At 37.1% G+C, this 5,769-nt stretch overlaps 1 pseudogene; it reads left to right on the forward strand.

The window, feature by feature from the left end:
* The first annotated feature begins 270 nt into the window (after positions 1–270).
* LOC120153763 lies at positions 271–2,701 on the forward strand (annotated as a pseudogene).
* Positions 2,702–5,769: the final 3,068 nt, after the last annotated feature.

Here is a 5,769-nt window from a genome sequence, read left to right on the forward strand (position 1 = left end):
CCCCCACGCCGATCACATCTTTTCTTCTTTACAGTTTTTCCTGGTGGTTTGCTTTTAAGAACGATCCTCAGCTTCACCGGCTCTTGAGTCGGCCGTTCGTCTCTGTTCAGCTGCTCCTTTAATGGCCGATTGCCAGTCTCCGGTAGCGTGCCATCCTTTTTTTGACCTTTTCTAGCTCCGCCATGAGAAAACCTCAATTTTTTGATCTCTAAATTCTAAATCTGAATCTGAATCTAGCTCTAGATTTTAATTTAGATTTTTAGTTAATATTTTCGTTTTAGAGCTATGGCGACGAGGAATCGGACTTTGTTATTCAGGAAATTAGGGAAGCGTTAAAGAGTGTGAGAATTCCGACGATTTCGTCGGCATCAATTTCTGCCACGAAGAGCTCCGGCGGAGGACCGGTGATTGAGATGGTTAGTACTTCATTGTTCCATCCAAATCGTTCTTATACTCCTCTAAGTACCGAGGATCCTGGAAATTCAAGGTAATTCAACCTTTTGCAATTACTACTAATTTGTCGATATGAGATTCGAATGATAAAAAAAAATAACAAATGAGATTAATACTTGTTTTTTCTTCTTATCATGCGTGAATTTATTTCAACCTAATTAATTAGCTTAATTTAGCTGAATAAGTCTCCTTTTATTTGAAGTAGAATTGATATAGTTTAGGCTCACGCAGAATTGCAAAATTATAATGTTAAGTAATTAGTTTCCGGTGAAATGACATCTAAGAGATTCTTACAAATGAATGTGGTTGAACCTGTTTGATATCTGCAAACAGTTCATACTAGAATTGTTTAGTTGAGACATTTTGAATGATTTTGGAAGAGCTACAAAGAAGTGACGGATCCAGAAATTTATTAATGGGTTCTAAAATTTTAATTTTTTCTCTCAAAAATAATAGGGTGCAAAATTTTTTATTTTTTCTATTTTTCTTTGATATATTATATTAAATTTTACTTTTTTCTCTAAATAATTGGATGCATTTGATCTCTAGGAGTTAGTGCATCCGCCCCTGCTACAAAGATTATGAGGTGGTTAAGTTTATACAGTACAATGAAAGACCAAGGCTTTGCAATGAGGAATTGTAGATATATGGTACAATTGGGTTTTATTTTTAAGTTCATGTTCAAATAGTTATGAGTTCATATATATATATATATATATATATATGTGAACTAGAATTTAATTCTATTTCTTTCGTTGGAAACTAGACTTGAATACGAATCTAACCATATAAAGTACTCCATCTAATTCAACTTGTATAATTTATAATAAATTTTCTAATCTAATTTCTAGAATTTATTTTGAGCATAATTTGTTGCCATGTTTTCTGACCTATCATCGATAAAAAATTCATATATTTCATTATACAATTCGAAATCGATCTCCGTTTGTTTAAAAAAAAACTATATTGATATACGAACACAACGATATAAAAATAATCATCTAATCATTCTTGTGAAATTTATGGTGGTTTTATAAATTTATTGTCCAAATTACCCATTTAGACAGATTTCATTAATTTGTATCATTAGCTTATTCATTAATTTTATTAGCTTAACAAATCAACTCATACCATTCAAATTTAATTCACCATAAAGAAAACTCAAAAGTCATCTAAGCTTGTGATGTGTGTTTAGTTTCTGCCAAAAGTTTACAACCAGACAAGGACAACATTTTTTAATGGATAATAGGATAAGGTTTATAACATAGCTGCTGGTGCAGTTTTCTAACATTCATTTCTAAGAATTGAAAATAAAGCAAAAATAGACTATAATATCTGATATGAAATTCTATACGTGCAAGAATTCTTCTATCCCATTAAATTTAAGCAGTACAAGAAAGCATCACCACCCGTCGAAATGTCAAATGAAAACATATATAAATAGGCAATTTCATGCCTCAAATATAAATCAACTTTGCAATAAGTAAGAAGATATGTTATTCTTACCTATGGCTCACGGTTAAGGAGAATGAATTTTGTGGGGCTCAAATATATTTGTATCTTTGAATGGTCATAAAACTCTGTAGTAGGAAAATAAGGGGTTGTCCATATGTTGCAGTAAGGGTGCCAATGCAGTTACAGTAGGTCTACCTCCAGCTTGGGTAGATGTGTCTGAAGAAATAGCAGCAAATATGCAACGAGCACGAGCAAAACTGGCAGAGTTAGCAAAGGCTCATGCAAAGGCTTTAATGCCTTCATTTGGTGATGGTAAAGAAGACCAACGCAATATTGAGGCTCTTACCCATGAGATAACTAATCTCTTGAAGAAATCAGAGAAGAAATTGCAGAAACTCTCTGCAACTGGACCTTCTGAGGATTCAAATGTCAGGAAAAATGTCCAGGTAAGGCTGATGGTGAGACAAATGGTCATCTTTGATGTTTCCCATTGTCGATCGGATAGACTACAACATTCAGAATGTTGCAACTACAGTCGAAGAAGGCCTCAAACAACTACAGAATGTCTTTTGTCTTTGCCATTGAATGATCTTCATTTACATATTTTCAAGGGGTCATTCTGATTCTTGTATGGATTCGAGTTGTAGGCAGAGAGAACACAGAAATAAGGAGGCAAGGTGATGTGTGCTACGATGCTCGTTATAACGTGCTTTGTCATGTTGGTCCTTCTGATCCTCAAGGAGATACTCTTTTGATCCACATGTTGACTAGCACCGAAAGGTGCCTAAATTAATGCACCGAAAGGTGCATGGCCCCTTTTGTTGAAAATATAAAAAATGGGATAATTCAATTTAGTCACTAAATTTTAGGGTATTTACAAATTAGTCCTTAGGTTTCAACTATAAATATCCTAGCTCATTTAGCTTCAAAACCATCCCAAAGCATTCTAGCTTTCTTCCAATACTAGAGAGAATTTAGAGAGTTTCTTGAGAGTTGTTTTTTCTTTTTTATCGAGAGAGAATTATCATTGTTTTCTCCTTGGTAGATCGAGAGAGGTTGTAATTCCTATTTTCTCATAGTGAAATTCTTCTACCGTTGCCCGTGGTTTTTACCCTATTTTATTTAGGGGTTTTCCACGTAAATTTTGTGTCTCTTTTTATCTTCATTTTTATTTTCTCAAATTATTAGTTACGATTTTGCTCTATCCGATAGCCGTCTTCCGCAACAATTGGTATCAGAGCTAGATTAGAGTGTGTAATATCTGCTTATTGTCTTTGTGGTTGCCACCAAAAGGTGGATCCTTCAACATAAGAAAGTAAGAAGTTATTACCCATTCTTTGAAGGTTCCAGAGAACTATTCACGATAGTGAAATAGTGGGAGCTATCCGTAAACGAAGCAATGGCAACGAAATTTGATATTGAAAAGTTCAATGGGAGAAATTTCTCATTGTGAAAATTGAAGATGAAGGCCATCCTAAGGAAAGACGGGTGTCTAGCGGCTATCAATGAAAGGCCGGTGGATTTCGCAGATGACATCAAATGGAACGAGATGGACGGGAATGCTATGGCAAACTTTCATCTAACATTAGCAGATGAAGTATTGTCAAGCATCGAGGAGAAGAAGACAGCTAAGGAGATATGGGATCATCTCATCAAATTGTACGAGGCCACGTCGCTGCACAATAAAATTTTTCTTAAGAGGAAATTGTACACTCTCCGTATGCCAGAATCTACTTCAGTGACGGAGCACTTAAATACACTGAACACCTTATTTTCTCAGCTTACATCCTTAAGCTGTAAAATAGGAGAACAAGAACGTGCTGAACTTCTACTTCAAAGTCTACCGGATTCATACGATCAACTCATCATCAACTTGACAAACAGTAATGTCACCAGTCTAGTCTTCGATGACGTTGCAGCTGCTGTTCTACAAGAAGAAAAATCGGCGCAAGAACAAGGAAGACAAACAAGTAAATCTGCAACAAGCAGAAGCATTGACAACGATGAGAGGGAGATCAACAGAACGTGGCCAAAGCAGTAGTCATAAACATGGTAGATCGAAGTCGAGGAGCAAGAAGAATTTAAAGTGCTACTACTGTGGAAAGAAGGGTCACTTGAAGAAGGATTGTTGGAGTCTAAATAAAAACTCTAATCCACAAGGCAATACCGCAAACACTTTAGATGATGGAGATGCTCTATGTTGTGAAGCGTCAACCACCGTGGAAGGCAGAAAAATATTTGCAAATATATGGCTCAATGATTTGGGAGCGACATATCACATGACCTCAAGAAGAGAATGGTTCCATCATTATGAACCTGTCTCAGGAGGATCTGTGTATAGTTGCAATGATCATGCCTTAGAGATCGTTGGTGTGGGAACCATCAAATTGAAGATGTATGATGGAACAATTAAAGTTGTTCGAGATGTGCGGCACGTGAAAGGTCTAAAGAAAAATTTATTATCCTACGGATTGTTGGATAATAATTCTAGCAAGATTGAAACACGGAAAGGAATCATGAAGGTGTTCCGTGGAGCGCTTGTGGTACTGAAAGGTGAAAAGATAGCTGCAAACTTGTACATGCTGAAGGGAGAGACATTGCTAGAAGCAGAAGCCTCTGTTGCCTCATGTAGTTCAGATTCTGCAATGCTATGGCATAAGAAACTTGGACACATGTCAGAACAAGGAATGAAAGTCCTTGTGGAGCAAAAGCTGCTTCCAGGCTTAACAAAGGTATCACTTCCTTTGTGTGAGCATTGCATAACAAGTAAGCAGCACCGGTTGAAATTCAACACATAAATTCTAGAGGCAAAAGTGTTCTAGAATTGGTTCACTCTGACGTATGGCAAGCACCAGTAACGTCCCTAGGTGGAGCAAAATACTTTGTCTCATTTATTGATGACTACTCCAGGAGATGTTGGGTGCACCCTATTAAGAAGAAGTCAGACGTGTTTTCAACTTTCAAAAACTTCAAAGAACGGCTGGAACTTGATTCTGGAAATAAGATCAAGTGTTTCAGAACAGATAATGGAGGAGAATACACAAGCAAAGAATTTGATGACTTTTGCAGGAAAGAAGGCATCAAAAGACAGTTCACAGTGGCGAACACTCCTCAACAAAATGAAGTGGCAGAGCGGATGAACAGAACCTTGTTAGAAAGAACAAGAGCAATGTTGAGGGACGCAGGCCTAGAAAAATCATTCTGGGCAGAAGCAGTCAATACCGCCTGTTATTTGGTGAATCGAGCTCCATCAACTGCAATAGAGCTGAAGACACCAATGGAGATGTGGACTGGTAAACCAGTTGATTATTCAAACCTCCATGTATTTGGAAGTATTGTGTACGTGATGTACAACGCCCAAGAAATTTCAAAGCTGGATCCAAAATCCAGAAAATGCAAATTCTTGGGGTATGCTGATGGAGTAAAGGGGTATCGCTTGTGGGATCCCACTGCCCGTAAAGTGATCATTAGCAGGGATGTTATCTTTGTAGAAGATAAACTACAAAGAAAAGAAGACAATGATAGCGCTGAAAAGTCAGAGACTACTCAGATACATGTGGAAAAAGAGTTTGAAGAAGGAGATTCTTCTGAAGTAGAACCAGCACATGATGAACAAGAACCAGAGAGTTCTGAAGCTCCAACAACTCGTCAATCAGATCGTGTGAGAAGACGTCCCAATTGGCACTCAGATTATGTTATAGAAGGTAATATTGCATAATGCTTTTTAACAGAGGACGGTGAGCCATTAACATACCAGGAGGCAATAAACAGCTCAGATGCTTCACTATGGATGATGGCTATGCAAGAAGAAATCGAAGCCCTTCATAAAAATAATACATGGGACCTTGTGCCACTACCACA

The sequence above is a fragment of the Hibiscus syriacus genome, unplaced genomic scaffold (genome assembly GCF_006381635.1).
Source record: "Hibiscus syriacus cultivar Baekdansim isolate YM2019G1 unplaced genomic scaffold, ASM638163v2 tig00111105_pilon, whole genome shotgun sequence".
NCBI lineage: Eukaryota > Viridiplantae > Streptophyta > Magnoliopsida > Malvales > Malvaceae > Hibiscus > Hibiscus syriacus.